The sequence below is a fragment of the Amblyomma mixtum genome, chromosome 1 (genome assembly GCF_055824585.1).
Source record: "Amblyomma mixtum isolate Tamu chromosome 1, ASM5582458v1, whole genome shotgun sequence".
NCBI classification, from domain to species: Eukaryota; Metazoa; Arthropoda; class Arachnida; order Ixodida; family Ixodidae; genus Amblyomma; species Amblyomma mixtum.
The window spans coordinates 91,000,490-91,012,885 of NC_143012.1; positions in this window are offsets into that span (position 1 = coordinate 91,000,490).

Here is a 12,396-nt window from a genome sequence, read left to right on the forward strand (position 1 = left end):
CTGGTTTCAATGTCTCCTGTGCTGCCCTGCGTGGCCCACAGAGTGATGTCATCAGCGTACAGGGCGTGCTGCACGCCGGCGACACCACTCAGCTGGGCCGGCAGGTGCATCATGGCCAGATTGAAGAGCAGCGGGGAAAGTACCGCGCCTTGAGGGGTTCCCCGCGTGCCGAGTAGGTAAGGACCATGGTCTCTATCTTGAATTCGAATGTAGGATTGACGATCCATTAAAAATTGGCTTATGTATTGGAATGTGTTGAGGCCACAGTCGGTGTGACTTAGGTTAGTGAGTATGATCTCATGTGTTACATTGTCAAATGCCCCTTTAAGATCCAAGGCGAGTACTACCCGGTCATTATGGGGGCATTCGAGGGGGTCAAGGACTTCCCGATTGAGTTGCAGGAGGACATCCTGTGCGGATCTGTGTGGGCGGAATCCGAACATGGTGCTCGCAAAGACTTGTTTGTGTTCAAGATATGTAGATAACCGATCCCGCACCATCGTCTCCATTAGTTTGCCCACGCATGAGGTGAGAGAGATGGGGCGGAGGTTATCTGTGTCAATTGGTTTGCCAGCTTTAGGAATAAATGTGACCAAAGCCGTTTTCCATTCGATTGGCAGGGGGGTGTCCCCGCGCCAAATCGCATTTACGTATTCCAGGAGGGACTGGTACGCCAAGTCGGGAAGGTTCGTCAAAAGCTTGACGGTGACCTTATCCCGTCCTGGCGCAGTGCCCCGTTTCATTTTGGCGAGAGCCGCCCGCAGATCATGGAGCTGGAAAGGTTGATCCAGCTCCGTGTTCTCTCTGCCTGCATAAGAGTACGCAGATCCACGGGGGTCTTGGGCTGTACACAGATACTGGTCCCGAAGTTTCTGTGCCAGTTGAGTCGTGTTGCCAGGAAAAGCGTGCAGTGCTCGCTGCAAATGTTTTTGTGTTTCGGATCGTGTTTGGGTTGGGTCGATTAGGGCTCGAAAGAGACGCCACGTGTTTCGGCTGGACATTTGTCGCGCGGCCGTGTTGCATCTATCTACCCAGTTGGAGTCGGCGAGTTGGGCCGCGTACTCTGCCGCTTTCTGGGTAAGCTCGGCAATTCGAGCTTTAAGCTTTCTATTGTGTTTCTGCCGTCGCCAACGGCGGACGAGGCTGCGACGGGCTTCCCAGAGGTGTAGAAGGTGGTTATCCACGTCCGTGACCGCCTCTGAGAGCTGGATGTGTGTTTCATGCGAGGAAAGGTGTGCCAGCAGCTGTTGGGACCATGCTGTGTAGCCTTGCGCGGAAATGGGTGTATTATCAAGTGAGTTAAAATTTTGCCTGAATTTCGTCCAATCTGGGATATGGGCTTGTGTTCTTGGACGCTTGAGGGGGCGTGTGCGTAGTGTAGTGTTAATGATGCAGTGGTCGCTACCGAGGGTCTCCTCGGTGTTGAGCCAGTCTGCGTGTCGTATGTTGCGAGTGAAGGTTAAGTCCGGACACGTATCCCGTGTCACGGAATTTCCTAGCCGGGTTGGGTGGACAGGGTCCGTGTGGAGGGTGAGGCCCAACGTGGACGCAAGCTCCGCCAGCTTACGCCCGCGCGACTCCTCCTTGCGATACCCCCACTGCTGACTGGGAGCGTTAAAGTCGCCCACAATCAGCAGGGGATCGCGGCCCGCTACTCTTAGCGCGCGGCTAAAGATTTCCGCAAAAGTCACTCGCTTTAGTTTGGGAGAGCAGTACACGTTGAGTATATGCAACGGTGGGTCCCTGCGGCGGACTGGTAGGAGGGTCACCATTACATAAGAGTACTCTAGTTGGAGGTCGAGATCCACTAGGTTGGCTGTGTAGTCTTTGTGAACGAGAAGACAAGACGCGGGGTCCTGTTGGAACGTCGTGTAATTTGAAATTGTGGCGCCCAGGCCTGGCTCTTGGAGGGCAACCACGGCTGGTAAGGACTCGAAAGTTTCAAGGTAGAGGCGGAAATTGGCCCGCTTAGTGCGGTCCTTAAAGCCTCTACAGTTCCACTGTGTTATTGAAGTTGACACGGCCGAATTGGATATGGCCGAACTCCTTTGATTAAGGTGTCTCGCCATGATTTAAAATTCTTGGGGGGGAGGAGGAGGGATTGGCTGCCTCAGAGCCAGCTACTTGCGCCATCAAGGGGGTGATGACGGAAGGAGCGGGGCAGCTGTCCTCATTGTCCGAATCAATAATCAGACGGTTGAATTTTGAAGGACGGGATACGTCCCTAATGGGCCCCGTCCGACGGAGGAGGCGGGGGTTGTCCAATATGTGTTTTGATACTACCGCGGGGATGGCAGATTTGACCTTGGTCAAAATTTGGTCCATGGCGGTCTCGATCATAGATCGTAATTTAGAGGTTAAGCGCTCCTCCATCGCGGAGATGGCTGTCACGAGGGCAGGCGAGATCTCCGCGTCGCTCTCCATTGCGTCCGAATTCTGCGGGCTCGGAGCGGCGGACGCGAATTTTGATTCTAAATTTTGAATTTTGTTGAGCAAAAGCTCATTCTGTGCCCGGAGCACGTCGATCTGTTTTTTGTATTCCGCATCGAGTGCGGAGACGGTAACTGGGGAGGAGGGGGAATGGGAGGAGGAGGAGGCGATCTCAGCCCAGCTGCTCACCTGTTGTTTGCCGTGTTGAGACGCTGATGCCCGGGCGCCGGCAGCGCCATTTGTCTTGAGCGCCGGGAAGTGGCCAGCGTCCCTGCCGCTGGGCGGTGGCGGTGGGGGCGTAGTCTTGTTCCCGGGTGGTGACTTCACCGAGGATGATGATGATGACGTTTTGTTGTCGATGCCGTCAGCTCCACGCGGCGTTCCGCCACCGGCACCTGAATTGGGATGACTTGCCTGCCGGCCAGGTCGCTGTTTTCCAGGGAGCTCTGGGCGCCTAGTCTTGCGGCCGGGCACCTTGAGCTGCCTGAATTTCCCCGTGCAGTCCCGGGAGTTGGTGGCGTGGGCTTGCCCACAGACTGCACAGGACGGTGTGCACTCATGCGGTGTCTTCACCCCGTCGACGGTCGACACCGCACTGCCACAAAGGCCACACTTTTGATCCGGGCAGGGGCATGTGTCCGCTCGGTGTCCCACGGTGCCGCACCGCACGCAGGCCGGGATGGTTTTCTTATATGTACGCACAAGGGTGACTTCCGAGTTGTAATGAACGTATCGCGGCACCACTTTGCCCACGAAGGTGAGCACCGCGACGTCTGATTTTCCAAACTTGCGGATATCGGCAAGCTCTCCAGCACGCCACTGGATCTTGTTTTGCAGGGACTCACTGGTCTCGTGCTTGGCCACGGTGATGACGCCGCGGCACACGTCACCAGTGAGCTTCAACTGGCCGTACATAGAGAGCTGGCCTTTCGGTGTTGTTAGTTCGAAGTCCCGCAATAGCTTGTCTGCGACGTGCGGCTCTCGGGTGCCTGCCACGATCAGGTTTTGCTCCCATGTGGGGAGCAGGCTGAGCGATGCTGCGGCCTTGGCGCCCAGGTAGGCCGCGAGCGCTGCTCCCAGCTCACCATGTTGAAAGACATCCTTCAGAGCGACGGTCACCCGGGGCTTCAGGATGATAACGATGTCTTCGGGATGAAGCCGCGGCAGCGGCTTTGGTTTCCAAGCAGGTCCCTGGGGCCCACCGTGAAGCGCTGCAGCGCGCGCAGCAGCGTTGTGCCGTGTTGAGCGGCCTGGCGACGTGGCGTCCGCTTTCTTGGAAGCGTTCCGCTTGCGGGAGCGGCGTTCCACTAGCTTGAATAACTTCAAGTTCTCGATGGGCGCAGAGGCCGGGCTATCAGGCGCTGGATTTGCTGGAACCTCGGACCAGGCCATGGCGTCCGGGTCGTAGCCACGTTGCAGGTTTGGCGAAGCCATCTTGCCGCGGGTGGGCGACTCACTCACGGCCGGGCGCCGCCGTAGGCGCTAGGCCCAGCGCCGCCGCCACGACACCTAAGTGAAGATCGGCCCTAAAAGGCCTAAATTTTGCACCCACCTGTGTGCGAGAGGTATGCACAGGTAGCTGACGACTTCGGGAAGCCAGACGCGGCTGTGTTGACGGGGTTGCGGTCGAAGATACGTGGCTCCAGCCGAAAATTGGCGGAGCCGATGCACCGACGCTCTCTCGCTCCGCGCGCTCACAGCGCCCCCGTTACGGGTCAGCAGCCGAGCACCATAACCACTGAGCCACCACGGCGGCAAAATAGGTTTCTCAGCTTAAAGCGCGATTAAGGTGTCCACTGCTGGTTACAACGGCAACGGAGGTGGTAGTGGTGAAAACATTTATTAGGAAGGGTTTGGTTTGGTTTATTGGGGTTTAACGTCCCAAAGCAACTCAGGCTATGAGAGACGCCGTAGCGAAGGTCTCCGGAAATTTCGACCACCTGGGGTTCTTTAACGCGCACTCACATCGCACAGTACACGGGCCTCGATAATTTCGCCCTCATCGAAATTCGCCTGCCACGGCCAGGACCGTACCCGCGTCTTTCGAGCCAGCAGCCGAGCGTCGTAACCACTGAGCCACTGCGGCGGGTATTTATTAAAAAGGGACAGGAGGTATGTTTGGATCAGCCCGTAAGGGGCCGATCCTTACAACCACTAGGTGGAGGACCCTAGATTGGGACCCCCGTGGCGGTGGCCGCCGCCCGGGCGCGCCCGACTAAGGCTTGTTGGGCCTGTAAGTGGTGGCAGCCGAACAGGGTCGCCTGTTGTTGTTGCGACTGAGAGAAGGATGAAATTAAATTGCACGGGCCTGCCAACTGGCTCCAGAGCCACCACCGCTGCCACGTGCAGATAGAGGAGAGTTCAAAGATCAGAGGAAAGTGAAAAAGGAAAGAAAAGACGCGCGCCGCCGCAACAACCGCGTCCGCGGAAGCGGACGCTGGCTGAAAAAATAGATAAGCGGCCATAGCCGCGATTCGTCCCAGTTCTCCCGGGTTGGGTTGGGGATGGGGGTAATAGCCGGGTTGGAGAGGCAGGCCCACACCATGTGATAGGTGTCAGAAGACACCGCACTACAGTGTCGGCAGCTGTCGGTAAAGGAGCCGCTCATCCGCCTTCTTCAGGCCTTTACATGGACGAGGGTAAAGGCGATGACTGTCTTGATAATAGGTTGTAATATCTTTGAAGGTATAGATTGGATTAGGATCGGTTTCCTGGTCGGGTGGGGAGGAGAAAACAGCTCGATGAGAGAGCGCGCGGAGACGGCGGCGTCGCGAAACGCAGAAACGGGCGCCAAAGAGCTTCGCTCTGAAACACAGGTCGACGTACCAGCACTGTTTTATGCGCCAGACAAGCTAGCCGCCCTATGTAAACCGGTCAACGCTGACACGACTAAGAAGACGGTGTGCAACAAGAATCATCAGCAGCCATTGAATGCATGCAAGTCAACTGTAGTTTATGAGATTCCGCTTTCATGCGGCAGGCACTACATAGGACAAACCAGAAATTTGTTCACGCTGAGAGTTAAATGTAACTTACACAACCAAACTTCCAGAACATTGAGGTAGGTTTGCAAATACTGGTACAGTGAACGAATATTTTTAACAGATGCGAAAAAGGCTGCCATCCGCACCGTCGGACGGGACCCATTAGGGACGTATCCCGCACTTCAAAATTCAACCGTCTGATTATTGATTCGGACAATGAGGACAGCTGCCCCGCTCCTTCTGTCATCCCCCCCTTGATGGCGCAAGCAGCTGGCTCTGAGGCAGCCAATCCCTCCTCCTCCCCCCCAAGAATTTTAAATCATGGCGAGGCACCTTAATCAAAGGAGTTACGCCAACTCCAATTCGGCCATGTCAACTTGAAAACACAGTGGAACTGTAGAGGCTTTAAGGACCGGACTAAGCGGGCCAATTTCCGCCTCTACCTTGAAACTTTCGAGTGCTTACCAGCCGTGGTTGCCCTATAAGAGCCAGGCCTGGGCGCCACAATTTCAAATTACACGACGTTCCAACAGGATCCCGCGTCTTGTCTTCTCGTTCACAAAGACTACACAGCCAACCTAGTGGATCTCGACCTCAAACTAGAGTACTCTTATGTAATGGTGACCCTCCTACCAGTCCGCCGCAGTGATCCACTGTTGCATATACTCAACGTGTACTGCTCTCCCAAACTAAAGCGAGTGACTTTTTTTTTTTTTAATTCGAGCTGTTTGCCATCAGGCATAATGAAAAAGGAGAGAAAGTTATAAAAAGGAGTGCAAACAAGCCTCGCTTAAAAAGCGGCACAAGTTCGTGATATAGCGATTATCTAGAGTCCACTTGGTATAGTCGTCTGCAACGTCCCATCGCAGGCCAACCTTTCTTAGTAAACGTCGTCTCACGGAAGCTGTAGCCGGGCAAGTCCACAGCAAGTGTTTTTCATCACACTGGTCGGGCGCAGCACCACAATGGGGACACTTGTCTGTCACTTCGTAACGTTTGTCACGCCACCGATGACGCACACAAGGAGTCAGAGCCGCTCCTGCCCGAATCCGGCGCACAGATACCTCCTCCTCCCGAGTGAGACTCCGGGGGAGAGGGTACGAAGACGGAGGAATTAGAGCGCGTGTTCGCTGACGCAAAGACTGTTTCTCGGAAACATGGGACAGGAACGGATCTGAGCGAAGAGGGGAAGGTGGCGGGATATCGGATGTGTCAAGGTGTGTCATTGCATCCACATGAATATTATGCGGATCCTGGGCATGCCCGCGAATCCAGTGTATACGCACAGGATAGGGGTATTTTGTGCAAAGTTGGTGAATGGATTGTGTAACTTGGAATGTGCGCCGGACAGCCTTAAGCTGCTTAAGGGCGGCAAGGGAGTCGGTGTAAATGTGTACAATATCGAAAGTAGGTACAAGTGGAAGGGAAGCAATGGCATTTTGTATCGCCTGAAGCTCCAAGGCCAGGGGGAGCAAGTATCCGTGCTATATGTAGCGCGGGAGTTGAGATGAGGATGTGAGGGACTGTAAACTGCAGTAACTCCCTGCACTGCTGTGTGTGATGCATCGGTGTATATTATGCACCCTGAAGGAAGATGGGCGGCTGATATCGGCGTCGAAGCAGCGGGGCGATTGTCTGTGAGCTGACAGTATGACCTTGGGGGAAGAGTCTGTAAACGATGAAGCTGAAGCGACGTCTTGCGTGCTCTGTTTGCCTCACGCTGGTCGATAAGTTCACTCAATGTATTAAGTTGAGCGTACTCTTGCAGAATGGGTATGGGTGTGATACGCGGAAGATAAGTTATGGCGCGCATAGCCTCCCGATTGATTGATTCAAAGGAGTCCCACTGTCGTCGGGTGAGGCGATGAAATTGCGCTTGGTACACTATGCGCGGCTGAAGGATGGAGCGCACGAGCTGACGGGCAGTATCAAAACGCGCTCCGCCAGAGCGCATAGCTATGCGTCGAATCAGACCGAGAGTAGCGTGAGCCGATTTACGGGTCGCGTTTAGCCACGGAGTCCCAGTCCCAGATGTATGAAGTAGAAGACCTAGAACACGCACACTTTCAACTTGAGGAATTGGAGAATTGTCTACCGTAAAGGTAAAAGGTGCTGCTTTCCGTAAGCCACTTCTGTTGCCAATGCGAATGAAACAAGATTTATTACACGAGAGGGTCAGACCCAAAGGGGGTAGTCGTGATGTTAAGGCATCCAGCGCTTGCTGAAGCGCCGACTGTTGCACAGACGCATCTGGATTACAGGACCACAAGGTTATGTCGTCGGCGTACGCAAGGACGCGCACAGAAGGAATTTTCTCTAGGGCTCGGACAAGAGGTATAAAAGTTACATTAAATAATGTGGGGGCGAGGACGGAGTGACTTTTGCGGACCTCTTTAGCCGCGCGCTAAGAGTAGCGGGCCGCGATCCCCTGCTGACTGTGGGCGACTTTAACGCTCCCAGTTAGCGGTGGGGGTATCGCAAGGAGGAGTCGCGCGGGCGTAAGCTGGCGGAGCTTGCGTCCACGTCGGGCCTCACCCTCTACACGGACCCTGTCCACCCAACCCGGCTAGGAAATTCCGTGACACAGGATACGTGTCCGGACTTAACCTTCACTCGCAACATACGACACGCAGACTGGCTCAACACCGAGGAGACCCTCGGTAGCGACCACTGCATCATTAACACTACACTACGCACACGCCCCCTCAAGCGTCCCAGAACACAAGCCCATATCCCAGATTGGACGAAATTCAGGCAAAATTTTAACTCACTTGATAATACACCCATTTACGCGCAAGGCTACACAGCATGGTCCCGACAGCTGCTGGCACACCTTTACTCGCATGAAAAACACATCCAGCTCTCAGAGGCGGTCACGGACGTGGATACCACCTTCTACACCTCTGGGAAGCCCGTCGCAGCCTCGTCCGCCGTTGGCGACGCCAGAAACACAATAGAAAGCTCGAATTGCCGAGCTTACCCAGAAAGCGGCAGAGTACTCGGCCCAACTCGCCGACTCCAACTGGGTAGATAGATGCAACACGGCCGCGCGACAAATGTCCAGCCGAAACACGTGGCGTCTCTTTCGAGCGCTAATCGACCCAACCCAAACACGAACCGAAACACAAAAACATTTGTAGCGAGCCATGCACGCTTTTCCTGGCAACACGACTCAACTGGCAGAGAAACTTCGGGACCAGTATCTGTGTACAGCGCAAGACCCCCTTGGATCTGCGTACTCTTATGCAGGCAGAGAGAACACGGAGCTGGATCAACCTTTCCAGCTCCATGATCTGCGGGCGGCTCTCGCCAAAATGAAACGGGGCACTGCGCCAGGACGGGATAAGGTCACCGTCAAGCTTTTGACGAACCTGCCCGACTTGGCATACCAGTCCCTCCTGGAATACGTCAATGCGATTTGGCGCGGGGACACCCCCCTGCCAATCGAAAGGAAAACGGCTTTGGTCACTTTTATTCCTAAAGCTGGCAAACCAATTGACACAGATAACCTCCGCCCCGTCTCTTTCACCTCATATGTGGGAAAACTAATGGAGACGATTGTGCGGGATCGGTTATCTACATATCTTGAACACAAACAAGTCTTTGCGAGCACCATGTTCGGATTCCGCCCACACAGATCCGCACAGGATGTCCTCCTGCAACTCAATCAGGAAGTCCATGACCCTCTCGAATGCCCCCATAATGACCGGGTAGAACTCGCCTTGGATCTTAAAGGGGCATTTGACAATGTAACACATGAGATCATACTCACTAACCTAAGTCACACCGACTGTGGCCTCAACACATTCAAATACATAAGCCAATATTTAATGGATCGTCAATCCTACATTCGAATTCAAAATAGAGACCATGGTCCTTACCTACTCGGCACGCGGGGAACCCCTCAAGGCGCGGTACTTTCCCCGCTGCTCTTCAATCTGGCCATGATGCACCTGCCGGCCCAGCTGAGTGGTCTCGCCGGCGTGCAGCACGCCCTGTACGCCGATGACATCACTCTGTGGTCCACGCAGGACAACACAGGAGGCATTGAAACCAGCCTGCAAACAGCGGCGGCGATAGTAGACCGCTACGCCTGCCGCTGCGGTCTTCAATGTTCTCCTCAAAAATCGGAATTTGTGCACCTCCGCCCCTCACAGAAGTGCACAACTAAAATATCTCTCTCTCTTGAGAGTGGTCCCATACGCGAAAGTGATGAGATACGGGTACTCGGACTCTACAACCACAAACACAGGCCGCCAGACACTACGTTGGCCAAACTCCGTAAGGTGGGGAACTAGGTGGGCCGCATGATCCGCCAGGTTTCGAACAAACGCGGAGGGTTACGAAGTAAGGATGCCTTGCGGCTGGCAAACGCCTTCGTAACTAGTCGAATTCTCTATTCGACTCCTTATCTCCACCTACGGAAACAAGAGGCGGACGCCCTTCAGGTCATCCTTCGCAAAATTGTTAAACGTGCCCTTGACCTCCCCATCACTACTTCAAACAGCCGGCTTATGGCTCTCGGGGTGGTGAATACTTTCCGGGAGCTTCGGGAGGCGCACCTTACAAAGCAGTACACGCGCTTGTCGCTAACGGAGTCGGGTCGCCGCCTTCTTGCTCGACTCCATATCCAACACACCTCTCCAATGGAAGACAGGTTTCGCATCCCGGAACTGTGGAGACGTGCCCTCCACGTGCGGCCTCTTCCAGCAAACATGTCACATGAAGACCATAATGGTCGGCACCTGGCACGAGCGGAAGCGCTAGCCCGATATTATGGCAACAAAACAGGTGTATACTACGTGGACGCCTCCGGCTCTCACCACGGGGGATGGTACACGGCCGCGGTAGTTCACAACAGCAACACAGTTAACGGCCGCACCTTCACAGCCCGTAGTGCAACACATGGAGAAGAGGTCGCGATTGCTCTCGCGGCCTCACATTCCAATTCAAAATACACAATCACCGACTCACGAGGGGCCTCTCGGAACGTCGAACAAGCCTGCACTCCCTTCCTAGCCTAACGAATATACCGAAATTGCATACGGGACACGGACCCCGCACACCGTTACCTCATATGGGCCCCTGCTCATCAGGAGTTGGCAGGAAACGAGGCAGCAGACGCAGCCGCCCGCGCGCTCTCTCACCGGGATGTTTTATGCGAAGCATACTAAAATAGCCCAACCCAGCTCCTCGAGCGCGGCGGTGTCGTTACCATTGACCTTTCGTGACCTCCATGTCATACCACGTGATGCGTGACGTCACAGCAGATGAAAAACGGGGGCCCAACTCGCGCCGTTGCGCGAGGCGTCGTGACCCAACGTTCTTAGAAGGGATCTAAAAACGTTGTCGTGACCAAGGATGACCACGTGGTGCGTGACGTCACAGTAGATGAGAAACGGGGGCCCAGCTCGCGCCGTCGCGCGAGGCGTCGCGACCAAGGAGGACCACGTGATGCGTGACGTAACGACATAGGAGAAACGGGGCCCCAGCTCGCGCCGTCGCGCGAGGCGTCGCGACCAATGTGTTTCCTGCTTCTGCCGCTAGGTGCGCTGTAGTGAACACGTGATGCTGGAGCGGCTGCCTGGGGCTATTACCCACGAGCAAAGGAGTTGTTGCCGTATGACTCGGCGCACTCCAAGACTATCAAGAGAGGAATAGCTCGCTATGCTTGGAATCTTCTCTCCAAAAATCGTGCCCACATCAGATGTTCCAGAGCTTTAATTATCAGATAAGCCGGCTTGTGGCTGCAGGGTTTCCCTGGTCGGTTCTGACAGCAGTCTCTGAGGCCATCCTTCAGAAGTTCAAACGTGGAACGACACAAAAAACGGCCGATGCTCTTCAAAAGGCCCCTAGGCCAGAAGATGTGCCCGACCTCCAGAAAATCTCGCACAACCTCAAAAAAGTTGCTGGCAGGCATGGAGTACCAGTCTTGTTCTCGGCTCCCAACAAGTTGGGAAAGCTCTGTCCGTGCCTTTGCAGTGCAAAAAAGCGCGAGTGCCTGAAAAAGCATCAGAAGCCGTTTGTAAGGTGTTCCACTGGAGTGGTTTATTCCATTCCCCTGTCTTGTGGAAAGTTTTATGTAGGCCAAACTGGACTTTGTGTCAACGACCGTCTAGGGGAACACGCCCTAAATTTAGAAAATAAAAGCGATAAATACAAGCATCTTGTTGCACATGTAAGTAAGTGTGGAGCATGCGTGGCCCGGTTTGAGGAGACAAAGGTTCTTGGCAAAAGTAAAGACATGTCAGCACGGATAAGCCTAGAAGCCTACCACATACAGAAACTTGGCAGCGAGTGTATCAGCGAACCTTCTTTATCTCTGTTCCAGGCTGAGATTGACTATTTTAATGCAGCTACTTAGATGGAAGATAAACCGAAGTGTGATGCCCTTGTCAACCCGCGCATGCGCTCGCGATTTGATGGCTCTGACTAAACCCTTGCTTTTTTTGTTTTTTTTCTCTCACGATCCTTCGGCCTATAAAAAGGTGTGGCTTTCACCGAATAAATTCAGTTGACAATAGCGCTTGTGTGTGTATTTCCTCTCTTTTTTGTCCGTGTCTTTGTTTGCGCTATAATATTTCTAATTCAATATGAACTACCAACTCGCCGAACAGGAAGTTTTAATGCCTCTGCTAGGCGTACACGGGATAGAGATGCCTCCTGGAGACAGGGCTGCTCGTTGGAAAGAGAAGCAAAAGTTGCGGCGTGCTACAGAGACTGATGAAGAGCGTGAAGAACGTCTAGCCAAGCGGCGTGCTCGATATGCAACTCGGCGACAATATGCTTCGCATCTGACTAGGCTTAACCTAAGCTAAGCCTCAGCCATTTTTCTCCTCCCCATCCGATCAGGAACCCGATTTTAATCCGGTCTATACCTTCAGAGACATTACAATATATTATCAAAATTGTCATCGCCTTTACCCTAGCTCATGTAAAGGCCTGAAGAAGGCCGATGAGCGGCTCCTTCTCCGCCTTCTCA